General features: G+C 42.2%; 1 long non-coding RNA gene across 1 annotated transcript; it reads right to left on the bottom strand.

Moving 5' to 3' along the window:
• Positions 1-16,937: 16,937 nt before the first annotated feature.
• LOC147503909 (uncharacterized) lies at positions 16,938-18,323 on the bottom strand. Its single transcript, XR_015220295.1, has 2 exons — positions 17,555-18,323; positions 16,938-17,296 (listed from the first exon to the last, which is right to left on the bottom strand). It is a non-coding gene; the product is annotated as an uncharacterized LOC147503909 (long non-coding RNA).
• Positions 18,324-23,021: the final 4,698 nt, after the last annotated feature.

Consider the following 23,021-nt stretch of genomic DNA (forward strand, 5'->3'; position numbering starts at 1 on the left):
AAAAAATCTAACGCCGAAATCTAAACACAGAAATTTCAAAATATAATCTAACGAAGGGTTTGGGTTTTATCTACCCCCCTCTTTCTCTCTCCATTTCAAACCCAAATTCGTAATATTAGTTCTCACTTGGTCATGTTCAATACACACAAAGTGTACTAGTATAATCATGTAGTCAAGATAGATTAATACCAAATTTTACTACAACCGTACCAATGGTTTGTCCAAATCCATCTAGGTTGTGAATATTTATTTATACTTTATAAGGTACTAATGATATGATCTTCTGTGTGTCACCACACACCATATCATCTACAACATAAAGTATTAGACGCATGCATATAACTAATAACATATATAATATGCATAACATTTGCCCATATAATTCTCATTCAAAATACAAAGAATTAGACTTAATACAAAAATAATGCTTTTAGTATATAAACCTATCAGAAACATGCCTTCATGAAAATTCTTTAAAAAATATTTGCTCGGCTCTGATACCTTTTGGTGGACTCATTTAAATTTGAAGTGAGGGAGAATGGAGAAGGTTGAGTGAAATGAAGAGGGCTAATGATTTCAACCTTATAATTATTCACGGATCGGGGATAGAATGAGTGGTTAGATCCGAATTAATGTCTTTGACAAGACACAATTGAAACATGTGTTATTGTCACAACACATTTATGTGTCAGTACGTAGCGAGTAAGGGTATTCAAGGTGGGTCTTTGAACGTCAAATTCCTAAGACGATTAATGAGGTGTTCAAAAATATTTGACAATATGGAGGAAGGTTTCACAGGGCAGTTAGACCAACACGTATTGTCTACCTTGAGTTATAAAATAGGGCATTTAAAGTCAGGTCCCTAAAACTGTGAGCGAGGCTTGCAAAGAGATTGAACATACGAAGGAAGGTTTCACTGGGCAGTTAGACCTACACGTAAATTCTGAATTGATGTAGCAATCCTCAATAATGGAAGCTGGTTAGAGCTTATAGAGTGGCGTGCGCGACCTTGGTTAGGCATACCTAAGTAGTGTGCGCGAGTTTATGTAAACAAAATCAGATCCATTTGTTATGCTTTTGTGAGATTTTGATTTTTTATGGGTTTTATGATTTTTTTTTCTGTTTATAATAAGATAAAAATAAAAATAATATACACAAATATAACATAGGGAATTTCTCCATTTAATAGGTAAATCGTACAAATGTGTGAGAACTATTTAACACACCACGCTAATGTACAAAAACATTAAAGAATAGGAAAGATTTACGTTACATAGATCTAGATATTTTGTAGAATTAGATGTATAACCAATAGTATGACAACAATAAAATCCGTTAGCATGAATACCTTGAATTCATCGTCACACTGCTACTTTTCAAATTTTCCAATTTGATCCATCATGTTGAAGAAGATGAGATTTGCTAAAGATTAATTTGTGGAGAGTGAGAGAATAGAATGAGTGAAGTATGGTGAGGAGGGTCGAACTTTATAGTGAGAAACATGACCGTTTGGGGGGAAGCGTGCTGGATAGAGCCGTTGGGCCTGTTCGTTGGGCATAGTGGTGGATCAGTTCGTTGGGCATAGTTGTGGATCAATTCGTTGGACCTAATCATTAGGCCATTGTTTAATGAAACAATTTTTTTTTTTAACTGCTATATATATATATTGGTTTGGCTAAAGAGACATGAATTTCTCATACAGCATCCGAACAGCAAAATTTCGGCCGTTGGATTACCAAAAGATATAAAACGCCCAGATCTAAACACCGAAATTTCGAAATATAATCTTACGAAGGGCTTGGGTTTTATCTACCCCTGTTTCTCTCTCCATTTCAAACCCAAATTCGTAAGATTAGTTCTCTCTCCATTCGCTCTTTCCATTCCATCTCCAAAATCAAAGCAAGCAACCAACTATTTAGTTCGATTTCTAGGACCCAAATTGTTCGATTTAGGGAGAAAGGTAATATTGTTCCCATTTTTTAATTCCAATTCAGTCCCAGATGGTGATGATAATGAAGTTAGTTTAGCTTCATTTGTTGAAGATTTAAATCCAGAAAAAGAAAATTGTGTTATTGGAGTTGAGAAGAATAGTAACAACAAGCCCGAGGAAGTAGAAGACAAAACACGCAAGTCTTTCTCCAAGGTGTATTCTGGGGGCGGTGGTGAAAGTTTGAGGAATAATAATAAGGCTAGGGAGTTGGGAAAAGAAGGGAAGGGGAAGAGTAAGACGCATTGGGTATGTTCGCATTGTGGAGAGTCTTTTGGACAGTGGTGGGGAGATTGTAGGCATTGTGGTGCAACTGGTACACTTAAGGTGTTTACGGAATCTGATGATTTTACAAGTTGATGGGGTTTGGTTCGGAAAAGGGGTTTGGTTCGTGGTTTCATCAGAATCATGGAGAAATGCTACCTCAGAGGTTGACAGATGTTAATAAGGGGATAAATATGACGTGGAGAATCCCATTGTAAGTTTTTCATGTTAGATAATAATCTGTGCTTGTTTTTTATTCTTTGGTAATAACAAACCTAGGCACATGTAGCATAATTTTTTCTTTGGAATGTTGTAATCAACTGAACTAGTTGAACTAATTTTTTGAGGTCTGAAGATGTTTGCTTCTATTATATATTAATATCAAATTAAACATTAAACCTATATCAAATTAAACATTAAAATCAATTAACCTGTGAGGTATCAATCGAAGGCTCTTCAACTGGAGGCTCTTCATTATCTGCGACTCCTTTGGAAGTTTTATTCAACTTTGAAACTCCAATAGCCATTTCACCCATCTTTTCTATAAAATATGAATAAGCCTGAACAATAGCAACAGCAGGTGTCGCTGAAGCAGTTTTCCTCTGGTTAGAAGTAGCTTGCCTCCGAGGTGTGGTTTGCAAAACTGTTGCAAGCTTTATGATTTGAGTTACTAGTGCTTGGACCACTTCTGGAGATTGGCTAGTAGCAACTGGCCTTGTACAAGTTTCAAAAATTCATTTGGCCTAGAGAAATGAAATGATTTTTTTTTCAATTGTAAATGAAATCTGCAATAGTATTAATAGAAGGACGTCTGTGTCTGAGAATTTACTTGTAAAGAATTTGGGTGGTATAAGTGCACATCTTGAATCCCTTGCAGATTTGTCGCCTAAAGCAAACAAGTTTTATTCATCTTGAGTCCCAGGTGATGGTGGTTCAAATCCACCAGGATCCTTAATCTTTTTTATGTGTGTGCTGGTTCAATGTGTTGGTGTTGCTGGTGTGAGTGTGGAAGGCATGCGAGGAGACAAACGTGATAGTGCATGTGGAGTAGTGGACTGCTGTGGTGATGACTGGTGATGACTAATATATATAGGTGAATCATTTGGAGATCAGATGAACAGAGTGTGTTGAAGACCTTAAACCAAGATTGTTGCTCATTAATGACCAACTCAGAACAATTTGAAAGACGGCCTAAAAGCTGGTAAACATGAGCAAAGGCCACCTTGTTGTGTTTAGGAGTTCTGGGCAGGAACCGTGGAAGTGGAAGCAGGCGTTTGGGACTTGGGAGAGAGAGCACTACGAAAAGGCATTGCAAGCATTCAAAATGAGGAAAAAGTGCTCAGAGTTGGTGGAAAGCAGTATGAAAATAATTAGGATAAAACCCAGAAGGATACTGGTAGCCCTTTCTCATCATCTTACAATGGCGGGGCTAACTCAACTTTCCAGAAATCAAAGTTCCGTGAACCAAACCCTTTTCTTATGAAAACAATTCGTGTGTGTAAGGGAGTGATATTCTCCTTCAGGAATATCAAGCACGTGCTCAGCATGGGGGAAATACCACACCGATCTCTGATACACCTCACCAACCTATGTCACCAGCTCGCATCAACACGCTACGAGATCACTCCATAACAGTTTGTATCATCATACAGACCGATCTACATCGTGATTCATCTTATCTTCTAGACACAATCATGAAGGAATCTACACGTGGGCAAATCACTGCCGCCAGCTACTGACCACTGCCGCAAGCTACTAAGCCAGGTTACTAATCCCCATCATTACAGCAGACCTATAAACACAGTTCTCACACGTCTCCACAATCTTGACCCTACATCTGTGTTATCCTTTACACGTGTTGGGTGAGGATACACTTGGATCACCTATAAATACTCTCCATATGAACTACGCCAGACCTGATTCTTCTCTCCCCCCAGAATCTAGAGAAGATACATAGGGAGTTCGCTCCTCGACGAACTCGGTCTCAACCATAATCTAATCAGTTCTCCCCCTCCCTGTGTATGTAAAGGAAGCACCAAAACACACCTTTACATTGGCGCCGTCGGTGGTCTCGATTTCTTGTGAAACCACCTAACAAATCCAAACTCCAGAAACCAAAAGTCTCAAGCCCACGAAGTTTGGCAAGCCTCAAAGCCCAAATCCAGAGTTTAGCTGGTCAGCTAGGAATGATGAACGAACAAATCACCCTGCTCAGGCAGGAGAACGTTCAACTTCGCACGCAAGTCGACACTCAAACTCCACCTCCTCTCCTAGCATAGGACGACATCAACGAAGTTAATCAATAGATTAACAAGTTGTCACAACGGATTAACCAGAGTGCTGTCAAGAAAGACGCCACCCAGATCATCCAAAAAATGCTCAAAACATACCGCACGTACGTCTCCATTTACTGCCGAAGTACTAAGCAAAGCTTCTCCTCCAGATTTCATACAACCACGTTTTCCGATGTATGATGGCAGCGCAAGTCCTGGCCAGCACGTAGCCCACTACATTCAAAGTCTGGCACTCTACATCACACTCAAGTATGACCACCTTCAATGTCGTCTGTTTCCCGCCAGTCTCAAAGATGGTGCACTCGATTGGTTCTTTTCACTTGAGTCTGACTCAATAAAGACCTTCGAGCAACTCACCGACTTGTTCGCTAGTCAGTACATCCACAACTGATGTAAAAAAGCTGATCTCGATTCGCTGTTCCAACTCTCACTGGGCAAAGATGAAACCATTTGGGAGTTTCTAGGCCGATTCAAAGCAGAACTACTATGCATGGAAGCTGGCCTGAAAGAATCATTTACAATTTGCCACCTTGGCATTCTACAACGCCTGTCACGTGTGCAACACGACACTCGCCAGATCGTTGATGAAGGAACGCCCCGACATGCTATCTGAGCTATACGCTCGCGTGGACAAGTACATTAAGCTACAAGAAGGACTGAGGTGCCAGGGCCTACTAGAAGAAGAAGTCGCAGCAATTTCTAATGATCCTTTAGCTTCAAAAAAGCGACCCCTACAACAGCCGCAACAGCAAGAGCAGAAATCAGGAAACCGAATGAACAATGATCGTGAGTTCGCAGCCCTCACACGATCTCCTAGTTACGTACTGGAAAAGATCAAGCGAGCTGCATCTACCGACCTGATGTACGGCAACTAGCAGATCGACCTGACAAGCCTTACTGCGCCTTTCACAGAACAAAATGTCATGAAACCGATGCATGCTGGGGGCTAAAACATTATCTTCAAGATCTCATCAAAGATGGACACATCAAGCAGTACACCAACATACCTGACGGTGACCTGTGCCATAAATTGATGGCTCGCAGGCTACGCAGCCGAACTCTACCCTGCCTTGATCGCCACAACGATCAGACTCGATCTCGCAGCAGAGGACAACCCATAGACCGTTCTCGCCACGAGTGCCGCCTGCAGTCATCCGATCGCAACAATGAAAGAACTATTCATATGATCACTTTCCCTGACGACTCGGTCAGCTCGTCCAGAGAGAAAAGAAGGCGCGTGGGTGCCCTTCAAGAAGTTTACCATTTCTCCTCACAAGTAGCACCGGCCCCCCGAAGTTCAGGTCGCACCACCGGAGACATCACCTTCACCGCAGCCGACCTTAGCAAAGTTTGTCTCCCGCATAACGACACGCTTGTAGTCCACGTCAAAATCAGCGAATGGACAGTTAAGCGTGTTTTGATCGACCCTAGTAGCTCCTGTGACATTTTGTTCTACCACACTGTACAGGAGATGAATTTCCCTAAATCAGTCTTCATAGATCCAATTGCTCCTCTGTACGGGTTCAATGGCTCCAGAGCCGACCCCATCGGTGATATTATACTCCCAATATCAGTGGGATCACGAGAGGACAAAGTCAGCTTCAATACGTGTTTCAGCGTCTTAGATATCAAGTAGTCTTACAACACCATCCTAGGAAGGTGTTGGATTCATCCAATGCAAGCCGTACCGTTAACACTGCATCAAGTCCTTTGCTTTCCAGGCCCTAGGGGCATGATGGAGCTTCGAAGCAACCAACTCGAGGCTTATCATTGTAATCAAATCCTCTCAGCAAGTAAAACAGTTGAGTCCCCTATCATCATAAGAAACGAGCCCACCAGCTACACCATGGCCAAAGACTTGGGCGCTAATGTTAGAGGCAACGTACAAACTCAGGGTGCTGGGGGCTCCAGCAAGAAGGTATATCCATCTATCCAGATCCCGAAGGTCGCTAAAGCAGTTATCGATTCAATTGCGGGACCCGGAGGTCGCTTCCCTCGCAGTCATCCTTCCACTGTTCGGACCCGGAGAGGTAAGCCCTTACATATCACATTCAACCAATACAGCTTCAGACAAGTACTCTAGCCTTTGTTGTTATGACCATAGAAGTCATCTCCGACCCTATTGTCGTACCCACAGAAGGCACTCCAGTTCCTGCAATAACTCCCATTACTCATCAGACTGACAAAGCAATTACAGAAAGCAATCCCCCACAGGACGTTCACCCACCACATGCCACAGTCCCAGCCGAATAAAGGCAAAAAGTGAACATAGGAACAGACGATGATCCTAAGTTCGTCTATGTAGGGCTAACCTCGACCCCACACTCAAAGCCCAGCTTGTAAACTTTTTATCCATGAATAAGGATGTTTTCGCTTGGTCGTATATTGATGTGTCGGGTATAGATCCTAGCGTTGCATGCCATAGATTAAATGTTAATCCTAATGCTCGACCAGTTCGACAGCGACCTATGAGACTATCATTACGGTTTCCGAAAGCAATCAATGACGAGGTCGACAAGCTCAAGCAAGTCGGTTTCATCCGAAAGATCGACTACCCCGATTGGATCGCTAACATAGTGGCAGTTCCAAAGAAGAATGGCACGGTTCGCCTTTGTGTTGACTTTACCAATGTCAACCAGAAAACACCTAAAGATAGCTTTCCCCTACCTAGAATCGACCGACTGGTGGACCAGACCTGTGGCCACGAGCTCTTCTCCTTCATGGATGCATACAATGGGTACAACCAGATACCACTTGCGGAGGATGATCAAGAGAAAATGTCCTTTATTACAGAGCAGAGCATTTATTGCTACAACGTCCTCCCGTTCGGTGTCAAGAACCCTGGAGCGACATATCAACGACTGGTAACTGACATGTTCCAGGACATGTTAAGGGATACCATGGAAGTCTATATTGATGACATGGTTGTCAAGAGCAACAAAGCAGGTGACCATCTCACTCACCTTGAACAAGCGTTCTCCAGGTTACGCCATACTCGAATGAAGCTCAATCCTGAGAAATGCCTTTATGGAGCATCCTCTTGGAATTTTCTGGACTATCAAGTCTCACAGCGTGGAATCAAAGCTAACCCAGACCAAATCAGGGCGTTCTTGGATATGCCCAATCCGCAAACAAAGAAGCAGATATAGAAGTTGTCAGGCATGGTCGCTGCACTCAACCGGTTCATATCCAGAGCTTCAGACAAGTGCTGACCATTTCTACAACTTCTCAAAAAAGGCGAGCAGTTCTCATGGAACGATCAATGTCACCAAGCATTCTCCACCCTCAAAGAGTATCTCACAACACCTCTTGTCCTAGCTAAACCAACAGATGACGAAACGCTGGGGCTTTATCTCGCAGTCTCAGACTTTGCTATCAGTTCGGTTCTCTTCAAAGAGGATAACAACTCCGAGAAACCTATCTACTTCACAAGTAAGACGCTAACCCCAACCGAAAAGAACTACTCTTACATCAAAAGAGCAGTACTCGCATTATTATACTCTGCAAGAAAGTTTCGGCCTTATTTCCAAGTACACCCAATCAAAGTACTCACCGACCTCCCATTGAAGAAGATCCTTCATAAAGCGAACAAGACAACTCGTAAGGCTGTATGGACCGAAGAACTCGGGGAATATCACATCGAGTTCCTCCCACGCACCTCGCAGAAAAGACAAGTCGTGGTAGACTTCCTTGCCGACTTCTTTGTCGACGACCTACATTGGGAACCAGAGGCGGACATCTTACCCTCAAAGCAAAACCACAAAACTGTCTGGTCTCTCTTTGTGGATGGCTCTAGCAACCCCGGAGGGAGTGGAATATGAGTTGTCTTAATGTCGCCAGATGGAGTAATGGTGGAGAAATCCGTTCGCATCGACTTCGCGACCTCTAACAATGAAGCGGAGTACGAGACATTAATCATGGGGCTCAGAATGGCGCTACAGCTCGGTGTACAAGATTTGCAGGTCTTTAGTGACTCGTAACTGGTCGTTTGCCAGATTGCTAAAGTGTACACTACCCATGAAGGTAACCTTTCTAAATACCTTCAAGTTGTTAATCAGTTACTCCTTTCTTCCAAGAGAGCCACCATACACCACTTTTTGCGTGATGAGAACCATCACGTAGACAGTTTAGCTTACTTGGCTACTCAAACACCAAACTGTGCCCCGAGACAACTATTGATTGAGGTAGTTGACCGACCTACATACGAAAAGGACTATGTTTTAGAAATAAGCGACCTATGCCCACTCTCTGAGACTCAGATGAGGCAGACGTGGATGCAGCCCATCATAGAGTACATTCATCACAGTACACTCCCAGCAGAATGTGCCAAAGCCAGACAGATCCCATATATGGCTCGCCGTTATTTCGCAAATCCACTGGCGGACCTCTTTTGAGGTGTATAAGCCCAGAACAAGGTCAGTTAATTTTTGCAGAAATTCATGAAAGAAAGTGTGGCAACCATGCTGGAGGGCGCTCTTTGGCCCATAAAACGATCTCCCAAGGATACTTTTGGCCCCGCATGTAGATCGACGCCAAAACATATGTCCTAAAGTGCGTCAAATGCCAAACCTTTGGCCACAACATCATCCAACTAGCTCGCGAGCTGATTAGCATTGCGAGCCCTTGGCCATTTCACATGTGGGGCATGGACATCATGGGACCATTCATCCCACAGAAAAGCACAGGTTTCCGCTTCGTCTTAGCTACAATCGATTACTTCACTGAGTGGGTTGAAGCAATTCCGTTAGCACATGTCAAAGAGTCACATGTCAGAAACTTCATCTGGACTCACATTATCACAATATTTGGTTTGCCGCACACCCTAGTGATGGACAATGGTTCCCAGTTCAAGGGAAAAATAGTCAAAGAATTTCTAGCCAAATGGAAGATAGTTCATGCATTCTCCACTCCCCAGTACGCTCAGAGCAATGGCCAGGCAGGCCAGTAACAAAGCAATCTTAGAAAACTTGAAGAAAAAAATTGAAAAGAATAAGAGCCAATGGCCAAACCAGCTAGAGAATATTCTGTGGGCTCATTGCACCACAGCTCGCTCCAGCACTGGCGAGTCACCATTCTCCTTATGCTATGGCACCGAAGCCATTATTTCAACCGAGCTGACAGTCACCACGATTCTCTCAGAACTCGTCGAATCCGGACGCAACGACTCCGTCCTGGCTCGTGAGGTCGATTTGCTGGAGGAACACAACGACCTGGCAGCTATCAAAGTGGCATCGTATCAACAGATTCTAAAGAGGTCCTACAACAAATGAGTACATCCTCGATCCTTTCAACTCGGTGATCTAGTTCTAAAAAAGACTCAGGATGACTCCAAACTAGCAGCAACATGGGAAGGACCGTACATAGTAGACCGAGTTGTTGGCAACGGGGCTTACTAGATCAAGATGCAAGAAGGGAAACCACTACCACGCCCCTGGAACACTTATTTGTTAAAGATATTTTATCAATAAAGATTCAGTCTTGTACACAGTCATGTTTTTTAATCCTTGTCAATTCAGATAGTTTAATTATATTTGTATTGTCCACCACTCTGTTTAATTCCATCTACGACAAAACTGCACTTGCACTAACTGCACCACCAATCAAAGCACTTCCAAAGACTCCCATGCGCCCCAACGATCTCGATTGAAAAGACGCGTCTTGAGGCTAATAAATACGCTCCCCATGAGCAGAACGCTCTCAGGAGCTTATAGGCTCATAGCCTCTCCAAGTCTCGCTAAGTTGAGGACCTATACTTCTAGGATCAACTCCGTGAGAACGCTTTCAGTGAGCAGTACACCTTCAGAGGCTAAATACACTCCCTGCGAGCAAAACGCTCTCAGGAGCTTACAGGCTCATAGCCTCTCCAAGTCTCGCTAAGTTGAGGACCTATACTTCTAGGATCAACTCCGTGAGAATGCTCTCAGTGAGCAGTACGCCTTTAGAGGCTAAATAGGCTCCCCGCGAGCAGAACGCTCTCAAGAGCTTACAGGCTCATAACCTCTCCAAGTCTCGCTAAGTTGAGGACCTATACTTCTAGGATCAACTCCGTGAGAATGCTCTCAATGAGCAGTATGCCTTCAGAGGCTAAATACGCTCTCCGGAGCTTACAGGCTTATAGCCTCTCCAAGTCTCGCTAAGTTGGGGACCTATACTTCTAGGATCAACTTCGTGAGAACGCTCTCAGTGAGCAGTACGCCTTCAGAGGCTAAATACACTCTCCGGAGCTAACAGGCTTCATGGCCTCCCTAATTCTCACTAGTCAAGGACCTATACTTCTAGGTTCAGCTCAGTAAGATCGCTCTCTTGAGCAATACTTAACAAGCATAGCGCTTTCTTAAACTAAATCTCAGGCTGATCCATAGCCACTATATACAACAAGCATCATAAACAAAACACTAGCTACAAGAAATCAAGCATAAGCAAAAGCATGCATTCCATACATATTCGTCAAAAGAACTGCCGGCCCAAAGCCCAAAAGATAGTTCGCGCATTCACTGATATGCTGGGTTTACCCAGGAAATCCAGATCGGTAGTTCTTACAAGTGTTAAAAAATATCGAGCTACCACTTATATGGAAACCAGCTCGTCAAGTATCTGAACCAAAAGGCGAACTACTCAGGCAAGCCTGAGAAACCAGCTCTATTGTTAACTCTCTTCCAGAGAGGCAAAATTACAACACATGTAAACAAAACAATCATTTTCAACGCTTACAGAGAGAAGTTCAGAAAATCAGCGTCCTGCATCCGCAACAACATGCTTATCCCTTGGCGCGGCACTGGTAGAGGGGAGATGACTCGCATCACGAGCAACAACAAGGGCAGCGGTGTCTTCAGCTTCCTGGTCATGCTTTTCCAGTAGCTCCACGTACAACTCCGCCAACACAGAGTGATCTTCACAAGTTTGATCATACTCCTTTTGCGCCTTACGAGCCACCATTTGACACTGCTTGGCATACTCGATCCGCGGACGCCACCGCTTTGTGAGGGTCCATCATTGAGTTCACCAGTACAATCTTCTCTTTCAGTGTCTCATGATACTTGTTCCTTAGGGATGTCAGCTTCTTCTTATCGACTTCCCAAGCAACACCCATCCTAGCCAGCTCAGCCTCGCCACCATTGCTACTACCAGGAGGCCGAACAGTACGTTTTAACCTATCATACCCTGCTAAAAACTTCACGAAGGATGTTAATGTTTAACCGTCCTCATTCAAGCCACAATAAACGATACAAATAGAACACTTACCAAACAACAAGCCGCGTCGGTGGTCTTTAGGGTCATCTCCAAACTTTCACTCTCCAGCTCGGCTTTATCACCATCGAGCACTATCCCTTCTAGGAAGCAGCTCGCTATAGAGGCCAAGTGGAAGCTACAATCGGAACGCTTCACCGTGCACTTCTTCCCCGTACGACCATCGTAGTAGAAGTCGCTCCCCACATCACCACGATGCAGGGATGAGCTGCCAGACGCAACATGGCGATCTTGCTCCAGATCGTCGCCCCCTCTGCGACTCGGAGACCTGAACACGACCCCCCCAAGTCACCCACCTCCCGCCACCTTCGCACGCTTACCTTTCCTAGCATCAGAATCATCAGCTTTCCGCTTACCGTGGTTCCCAAAAGAGTGAGGTCGGAATGCCATCTCTTCCATCACGAGGGGAGAAGTTTCCCTCACCCCCTCACTACCACCAACACTCTTGGCACTACGTCTAGCCATTTTCAAATCTACAAACACATTCAAGCATCAACGAGCCACTACACAAACAAAGTTTACTAGGACAAACAACGAACCAAGCAACACAAACATGTACCTGAGATGATCAGTAGAGGAAAGGAAGCCAACACCATCTAAGAGAGCAGAGTAACTTGAGGAAAGAGACGAGCAAATACTCTTCAGATTCTCGAAACAGTTCTATTTATGCCCAAGAAACGTCTCTTCCGAAGGCAAGTCATAATGGCATCGAGGCGCCAAACAGCAGGCCACCTGGTAGCCATCATTTCATATCTCCCGACTGCTCATATTCATACACGTGCCAAGCACGCACTGTAGCTCAAGTGACTACAACTTATAGAACACTCCAAGCGTCCTCAAGATAAATGCAATCTACAACATTTAAATCAAATAACAAGCAAGACAGATCAACAAATGCACAGGTCAAGTAACCTACATCACTCTCACAACCAATCGCAACAACTGTCACACGTTCACACAATGCAATCAGACATATATTACGCAAAGATAATTGAACAAAGTTAGCAGCACGCTTCCCATACACGCAAATGAGCGAACTGACGACTACAGTTCAGCCTCAGTTCACCGACTAACCGAGCTACTGAGTCTACTCAAGAAATCCAGCCCAGTTAGCCTTCAGTCATCACTACTTGAACCCCCCAATACATTCAAGGAAGCCAAATAGTTCATTGTTGTCCCAAACATAAAGAAAGACGAACTGCCCAGGTTACCCCAGGGGAAACTAGCTCTATTGTTTCAGGCCAAAGGCCACATACAGACACAGATTTATACGACCATCTTTAAACAACATGGTTAAAGCTTTCACTGAAAAGAACATCTAAAACTTGCGACAAGCCCGGGTCACCAGAGGTCGCCATACAATTGCATTCGCCCGCGATGTCGTTATCCGTGTCGTATGCGAATCGAGGTTGTTCAATCACCGCGATCAATAGGCGAAGGAAGCCACAACTTCGAGAAGCGATTACTTTCGATCTTCGGCGACTCACCCCCATGACCGCCCAGAGCCCCGCTTTCCTTCTCCTCTTGCAGATCATAATATTTCTTCTCCAGCTCCTCTATTTTAGCACGGATAGTAAGATAGGCGTCCTTCGCCTGCAGTGCGGTAGTTTTACACCTTTCAGCATAAGCATTCGCGGTCGCTACCTTCTTCTTCAGGTCGTCCACTTCATGCCTCATCCCGACCGACTCATTGACAGCTGACGTCTTCTCCAACGACAGCGTTGTCAGTTCCATCTTCACAAAGAGCATCCAGCTCTTTCTTTTCTGACTGCGCCATTGCTCGAAGAGTCGAGAGCTTGTCCCTCAGCGACTTGACATCTGTTTTTTCCATTTCGATCCGGCGGGCGGCCGTCTTCAATTTCTAATACCCAAAGAATCAGGTTGCGGATAACTCGCCTGATTATATCACCTTAGCATCAAACAATAACATAAAGCACAATAAAGCAGACAGTTCATAGCACAAGAGCTACTCACCATGCACATTGCCTTATCCATCCCCCTCAGATTTGACTCCAGCTCCTTCGAATCCAGGTCTTTCCTATCACCGTCCAGCGTCATTCCCTCTAGCAAACAAGCAGCAATGGGTGCGGATTTGTAACTACAGTCCGACCTATTCACATAGCGCTTTTTGCCAGACACCTCATCCACATACATCAGATTATGCTCCAGCTAGTCTTTCCCACCACTGGAGGGCCCTTTATCAGTCTCTTTCATACCAGCCTTCCCCTTCATCTTTCCGGAAGTATCTCTAGCAACCCTGGTCGGTGCGACCTCCGTGGTCTCCTCACCCAGAACGCTGAAGTCGGGCATCGGCCTCGCCCTCGAGCTACGAGCCACCCTCCCCCCGGTTCGCCCTTCACCACCCCCCAGCGCGGTCTTAGTTACCCTCGCGACCTTGGAAGGTCGAGACTCCAGATCGTTACCCTTCCTCGTCGGCAAGCGAGGCTCAGGGATTTCAAAGAGAATGTCATCCAAATAAAATGGAGCGTCCTCTTGACCTTCTTCCTAACCGGACCGGGCGTATTTTAGCACTCGGGCCGGGTCGCTTCACCCCATCATGACCTTTGGTTCTTATCTACCCTCATCACCAAATCACTCTTACGTTTATCCATCACAGACTTTCTCGATGCTTTCCCACTCACCTTACCCCGCGTCCTGTTCTTTTGCACTTCCCTCTTCTCTCTAATCGCGGGTCCTCCCCGTTCTTTAAAGAAATGCGCAACTTTTGAAAGTTTCGTTTGTTTCTCAGCTCGAGTCAACCTAGCGAACTTCTCAATCACCTTTCGGCTAGTCTGCCTTTCTAGAGCGAAATCTGCACAGACAACGAAATAGTAATATCAGTACAAGATCAACCAATGCAAGATCAAGATTATCAGATAGTGTATTGGTACCCACCAGTAAAGTCGCATATTTTATTTTCCACACTGAACCCACTCGCACAGTAGTTTCCAACAAGCAGCAACGGTCTTTTATCCCAAGACTCGTTACTTACACCATCCAGAACGCTCAACAACTTAGCTCGGGTTTGCAAGCTAAAGTTAAGCGACCGAGATCGCTTTAATGAGAAATGCTCAATAATATCAGCGACCTCTATCTAGTATTCACCGCTGGCGTTCAACAGGTCAAACACCTTGAACAACCGCCACGTGTTACCCACAAACTGAACAGGCGCTTTGCCACAGCGGTTCAAGAACTCACAAACTAGCTTCGAGAATGGTATCGTCATGTACGCCCTCAGCTGCCCCTCACAGATTATAACCCCATAGTTCGGTGGGGTGTACCTATCACTATAGACCAGAGCGTTCTGATCAGGCTCATGGATCTCCAGACCGCTTACGGTTATCCCATATTTTTCCCTTAGATAGGGGAACGCCCTCAAAGCGTGTCTGTCTATAGCCCTAGGTGGCTGCCCGCTAAAAGACGACCTCTCACAGCGACCTGAAGTGCTAGCTTCAGCAACCACAGATCGAGCCTCATCTTCCCCACTTCTAGCCTCCTCAACTGCCTCATCTTCATCACCACCACCTCACCCCTACTAATACATCGACTCTTCCTTCTCGTCCTTAGTCTCATCCCAACCAAGAGAAAATTTGCGAACTTCATTAGATCGCATATTGTCTGAGTCATACATTTTTTCTCTTGTCTCTCACATTTTTAGCCACAAACAGCTAAACAAACGACCTAACAACTTAATATCTAATAGCAAGAGCGTAACAAGGAGCAGAAGATCAACAATGGTAGAAAACTAACCTGAACAAACTGAGTGTAGGGAGGTTTTCTGTAGAAGCGAAGCAACAAAATGGTGTTTCAGAGAGCCAGCATAGTTTTTGTATAAGCGCCCCTCCAGTTCCCAAGGCGTTATGACGGCACCCTAGCCCTAGCTGCACACGGCTTCCAACAAGCTGTCTTGTCTTTTCAAATCCCGAAAAATGGGGCGACACGCGTTTTTCTCAGAATCGCTTCTCGATCCGCCACGTGTTGTCCACGCGTGTCGGATGTTTCTCCCATCATATCACGGATAGTGCGGAGCGATCCCGCGGTTCATTTTGGTATTTCCAATTCCACCAAATTAAGCTCTGCCGCCATGCTCCACTGGCGCTTAATAGTTTTCTCGGTGGCTCACTTCAATGAGCGTAGCGACCCTCTTGAAAGGGGTGTAAAGGGAGTGATATTCTCCTTCAGGAATATCAAGCACGTGCTCAGTATAGTGGAAATATCACACCGATCTCTACACCTCGCCAACCTATGTCACCAGCTCGCATCAACACGCTACGAGATCGCTCCATAACAGTTCGTATCATCATACAGACTGATCTACAGCATGATTCATCTTATCTTCTAGAAGCAATCATGAGGGAATCTACACGTGCGCAAATCATTGCCGCCAGCTACTGACCACTGCCGCAAGCTACTATGCCAGGCTACTAATCCTCATCATTACAGCAGACCTATAAACACAGTTCTCACACGCCTCCACAATCTTGACCCTACATCTGTGTTATCTTTTACACGTGTTGGGTGATGATACACTTGGATCACCTATAAATACTCTCCATATGACTTACGCCAGACCTGATTCTTCTCTCCCTCCAGAATCTAGAGAAGATACGTAGGCAGTTCGCTCCTCGACGAACTCGGTCTCAACCATAATCTAATTCGTTCTCCCCGTCCCTGTGTATGTAAAGAAAGCACCAAAACACACCTTTACAGTCTGCAATCACCAATTGAACTACAATGTTCAAATTTATTTTTAGTTGTCTAAATTTTTGTTTTCGTACTCATTCTTTTTCTTCAGGTCAGCAAAACTCCTGTTGAACTTTCCACCAAATGAAGCATTGCAAGTTTCTACATCATTCATAAATAAATGATAAATTTACAACATCTGGTAAACCCAAAATCAAGACAATATGCAAGTCTTTTGACGTACAGTACTAATATGGGTCTTCAATCTTTTCTATAAAACTTTGACAAAGTCTGCAATGTCCTTTCAGTCTCCTTTCTATTAGTTGAATTGTTAAAGGATACAACGGTGGACAACAAGCATAATAAAAGAAACAGTTCAGTACATTTGATTCGGTGTACGTGCATTCATATTTGCATATTCCTGATAAATATTAGAGAATAACTAACAAAACTAGATTAAATAACTCAATGTAACTCAATGTATATTGATAAGATATATGAAATAAGTCAAAAATACAGTGTCAGTTCTTGGACAACAAACAATATGACAATTATTGTCGTTGGCGAAGGTTCCTAGCCTTGCCGTTCTGGAATACTGGCACCCTCAGTAAGCAGTTCGATTTGGCACAACACTAGCGAATAAATTACACTTAGAACTTCACTCCTTCATCATCGGCAGAGGTCCCCTTAAAAATTGCAGCCTTCCCCTTGTTTTCCAGTAATTTCAGAGCTCGCAAACAAAGGATGGCAGAAGGTACCTTCCACGCTTTGAAGGCTCAACAAAAGTAGCCTCTTTATCCTCTTCTGAAACCAAAATACACTGCAAGAAAGGTTCAAACACAATGAGTATATGGTTTTCACAATCACATTCATGCATTAATATGAATTTCTTATACATACAGACTTGAAATATGTATGCATCGTTCCCATTTAAAAATCCTTATGGTAATACTATAATGCAACTAGTTCAGTTGATTACAACATTCCAAATAAAAAATTATGTTGAATGCGTCTAGGTTTGTTATTACCAAAGAATAAAAAAACAAGCACATATTATTATCTAACATGAAAAACTTACAATGGGATTCTCGACGTCATCTGATTTATCCCCTTATTAACATCTGTCAACCTCTGAGGTAGCATTTCTCCATGATTCTGATAAACCACGACCCAGCCCCCTTTTTCGAACCAAACCCCGTCAACTTACTTGTAAAATCATTAGCTTCCGTAAACACCTTAAGTGTACCAGTTGCACCACAATGCCTACAACCTCCCCACCACTGTCCAAAAGACTCTCCACAATGCGAACATACCCAATGCGTCTTACTCTTCCCCTTCTTCTTCTTTTCCCAACTCCCCAGCCTTATTATTATTCCTCAAACTTTCACCGCCGCCCCCAGAATACGCCTTGGAGCAAGACTTGCGTGTTTTATCTTCTACTTTCTCGGGCTTGTTGTTACTCTTCTTCTCAACTCCACTAACACAATTTTCTTTTTCAGGTTTTAAATCTTCAACAAATGAAGCTAAACTAACTTCATTATCATCACCATCTGGGACTGAATTGGAATTAAAAAATGGGAACAATATTACCTTTCTCCCTAAATCGAACAATTTGGGTCCTAGAAATCGAACTAAATAGTTGGTTGCTTGCTTTGATTTTGGAGATGGAATGGAAAGAGCGAATGGAGAGAGAACTAATCTTACGAATTTGAGTTTGGAATGGAGAGAGAAAGAGGGGTAGATAAAACCCAAGCCATTCGTAAGATTATATTTCGAAATTTCGGTGTTTAGATCTGGGCGTTTTATTTCTTTTGGTAATCCAACGGCCGAAATTTTGCTGTTCGGATACTGTATGAGAAATTCATGTCTCTTTAGCCAAACCAATATATATATAGCAGTTAAAAAAAAAATTGTTTCATTAAACAATGGCCTAATGATTAGGTCCAACGAATTGATCCACAACTGTGCCCAACGAACTGATCCACCACTATGCCCAACGAACAGGCCCAACAGCTCTATCCAGCACGCTTCCCCCCAAACGGTCATGTTTCTCACTATAAAGTTCCACCCTCCTCACCATAGAAGTATATATTTTCATTCTATTCTCTCGGATCGGATTTTAGAATTATATCCTCCATCCAAATTAATCTTTCGGAAAAGCCCATGAAAATCTCATCTTCTTCAACATAATGGATCAAATTGGAAAATTTAAACAAAATGATTAGGTCCAGTAATTGATCCACAACCGTGCTTGCCCAACTCTAATGAATTCAAGGTATTCATGCTAACGGTCGGATTTTATTGTTGTCATACTATTGGTTATATATCTAATTCTACAAAATATCTAGATCTATATAAATTCTACAAAATAAATCTATTTCCTATTCTTTAATGTTTTGTACATTAGCGTGGTGTGTTAAATAATTCTCACACATTTGTACGATTTACCTATTAAATGGAGAAATTCCCTATGTTATATTTGTGTATATTATTTTTATTTTTATCTTATTATAAACAGAAAAAAAATCATAAAACCCATAAAAAATCAAAATCTCACAAAAGCATAACAAATGGATCTGATTTTGTTCACATAAACTCGCATAACCAAGGTCGCGCACGCCACTCTATAAGCTCTAACCAACTTCCATTATTGAGGATTGCTACATCAATTCAGAATTTACGTGTAGGTCTAACTGCCCAGTGAAACCTTCCTTCGTATGTTCTATCTCTTTGCAAGCCTCGCTCACAGTTTTAGGGACCTGACTTTAAATGCCCTATTTAATAACTCAAGGTAGACAATACGTGTTGGTCTAACTGCCCTGTGAAACCTTCCTCCGTATTGTCTAATATTTTTGAACACCTCATTAATCGTCTTAGGAATTTGACGTTCAAAGACCCACCTTGAATACCCTTACTCGCTACGTACTGACACATAAATGTGTTGTGACAATAACACATGTTTCAATTGTGTCTTGTCAGCACATTAATTCCGGATCTAACCACTCATTCTATCTTGATCCGTGAATAATTATAAGGTTGAAATCATTAGCCCTCTTCATTTCACTCAACCTTCTCCATTCTCCCCTCACTTCAAATTTAAATGAGTCCACCAAAAGGTATCGTAGCCGAGCAAATATTTTTTAAAGAATTTTCATGAAGGCATGTTTCTGATAGGTTTATATACTAAAAGCATTATTTTTGTATTAACTCTAATTCTTTGTATTTTGAATGAGAATTATATGGGCAAATGTTATGCATATTATATATGTTATTAGTTATATGCATGCGTCTAATACTTTATGTTGTAGATGATATGGTGTGTGGTGACACACAGAAGATCATATCATTAGTACCTTATAAAGTATAAGTAAATATTCACAACCTAGATGGATTTGGACAAACCATTGGTACGGTTGTAGTATAATTTGGTATTAGTCTATCTTGACTACATGATTACACTAGTACACTTTGTGTGTATTGAACAGGACCAAGTGAGGTTGTTTCTCTTTATACTGACTATATAAGAGAACAAACACCTCTGTTATTATGGATGTTTGTCCTCTTAATTTGGATATAGTAACGGGCACTTACGTGCATTGTACATTGCTTTAAATCATCAATGAGTGAGATTCATTTGTGAATCAACAAACTCGATGGATTGGGTAATAACATTGTATGTAAGGTGTGCTGTTGATTATAGAAGGAATCTGTGAACCGCAGGAAGTCGAGCTGATGATGTCCCCTTGAGGAGCTCATAAGGATTGTCATGTAAACCCTGTAGGTAGATTTAATTAGACATGACAATGAAGTTGAGTGGTGCTACTCAAGGACATAAGAAGTTGATTAATGTAGTTGTCAGTAACATGACTTAATCAATGGGCATTCGATATCTTAAACACGGGGATATCAACAAACATATAATATGGAGCCCATAAACGTAACATGTAATTTGCAACAATGGCCTTTAGTGGAATAAGCCATTTGTTGACGGACTTAGGCCGTGTGTTCTAGGCGAACATGGGAAGCCCAAGCCCGTCAGGAGACCTAACCCTGATTTCTCCTCATGGTCCCTGTTGTAGCCTATAAATAGAAACCCTCCTCTCTTGGCTGAACTACTCAAGGTTTTCTCAAGAAAGGTTAGTTCCAAAATCGGTTCTGACCTTGTGAGTGAAAGAGGCAAAGAGGGAAAGAAGGGGCTGGTAGATCGTTGCCCACGCAACGTCCATTCTAAGAATAGGAATACAACAGAAGATCAAGAGGTTGCTGATTCGTAGAGCTTGGATTCTTAGAGAAATCACAGCTGATCAAAGGTATGATTCTAAACAAAATCTTGAGAACTTTTATTCCGCTGCGCATGGTTTTGACGGTTTGTAAACTGCGACCATAACGGTTCCTACAGTTTCATCCATATTTCGACACTAAAATTATACGGTGAGGATGGTTGCCTCTTTTACATAATTCTAAAGCAGTTTATTCCAAGGAATTGGTTATGAAGTTCTACAAGCATAGCAAGGTCGAAAGCGGTAGATTCTTCTTCCATGCCAATGAACAATAGTTTGAATTGATTCTAGAAATCATCTCCAAGATTGTTCAAATTCTAATGACGTACCCTGAGTTGCATCTTCAGATACCAATATTTGACTCTGTCAAGCAACTAATGCTTGCAACTCTCTCGTGGCGAACTAGGCCAAAGGAACCACATTGTTCTCCAGCAATCTTTGCAACAAAATCAACGAGCTGTGCTCCATTGGTTAGCAAACAATGTGGTTGGAAGTTCAAAAACATATGAAATTAACAAACCTCTCCTCCACTTACTCTCGGTGATGCAAAATCAAAGAGAAGATTTTTGCATAATCCAATTTCTCTAGAACTCGATTGTTAGAGCAATGCCAACATCAGCCCATTTACTAACAATAGTGACGCAAATCATGTTGCAATGGGGTTTTCAAATTGTTCACCAAACAATTCCCCTTAAAATAGCAGGCCTTATTACACTCAATGCAGAGTGCGTTCCAAGTTTTTTGACCCCAGATGCTCAAATGAACTTAGCTGACGACCAAGACACCCAAGAACAAGTCCCCTCCTCTGAAAATTTCTTTGATGAGGATGTGATCAGTCCCCAAATGTGCATTTTATTACCTTTATAATACTTCAATTATGTCATTCTTATGCTTAATGAATAGACAACTTATAGCTTTTGCTACCTTTTGCAGGATATAGGCCATTTATGACATACATTACTAAAACGTGCATTTTAATGCAAAAAAAATTGTTATTAACGCTGCTTAGGAAGATTCCAGTTTAGGAGCAAAAGTGCCAAAAAGTCAAAGTCAACTCTCAAGGACTCAAGACTAAAAGCTGAAGACCCAAGGACTTAAAGCCAAATCAAGAATTCAATTATATGGGCTAAAGTCAAAAGCCCACAAAGCTTAATCTTATCCTCAAGGCTGTTTCTAGAAGAAAAGGTAAATATATAATTGGTGTCCTATATAAAGCAAAGTATAAGGAGAAAGAACCTTACCCTATAATTAATCTTTGGTCATTAGGAGTAGATAATATGTTTTAAATTAATAGTGTAATTTGTTATTTACTTATTTTCCATTTTTATGTTCTTGAAGTTTTAGTTGTTAAATCAAGTTCTTATTATCTTCAATACAAGTTTTTAACCTTGTCTTCAATACAAAGTTTTCATTACTTTTCTAATATTTGGTTCAACCCCAAAAACACTAGTCATACTCATTTGACAAGTTCAAATGAGTAAAACTTTGTGAGCAAGATATCCATCAAAACCATTTCCATATATGTTTTTCTATCAATCAATAGTTTATTTAAAACTTTAACCCATTCTATATAAAGAACTAGTGTTTCCACTATTAGAACATCAAGAACAAGAGTAAAGAAAGACTAGAAAGTTTAGAAAGAGATTTTTCAACCATCAAACCATTCCTCCAAACAAAGTATTTAATATGAACAAAAAAACCCTACACTCACCACTTTCTCATTATTCAAATGGCGCTGCCGTCATGGATCCAAATGTAAAGAGGAAGATGGAGAAAAAAATCACTCTTTGAACTCTTCTTTTCAATCTTATTTTCAAATTTTTCAAGTTTTTTTTTTTCTTTTCTTTCATTACTGATGGTTCTTTTTTGTGTATTTCCAGTAAACTTCTGAGCCCGAGCACGAGATGGTTCACCGAAGACTACTGGAGAAAAACGAGCGAAAACGGAGCAATTCAACATGCGCCGCGCTTGCTACCAACACGCCCGCGTGCGTCCCACATCGCACCTTGTTTTTTTCCAACGGAGATTTTGTTGGCTCAGAATCTTCATATGTAAGTTACCTTTAATTCCCCCTAGTCTTTTTAATTCAATTGTGAGTAGATAAAAAATAAATAGATTTGCAAAGTTTTGAGTTTCCAAAATAAAAAATTCAATTAAAAAAGGAATTGAAAATTGAAATTTTTTTATTAATTAAAATGAATTAGTAATCCATCAGTAAAGTTAAACATTAAAATTAGTTTAGTAACATGTTTAGGTTAATTGACC

This window comes from Coptis chinensis, chromosome 4, assembly GCF_015680905.1.
Source record: "Coptis chinensis isolate HL-2020 chromosome 4, ASM1568090v1, whole genome shotgun sequence".
In the NCBI taxonomy this organism is placed as follows: domain Eukaryota; kingdom Viridiplantae; phylum Streptophyta; class Magnoliopsida; order Ranunculales; family Ranunculaceae; genus Coptis; species Coptis chinensis.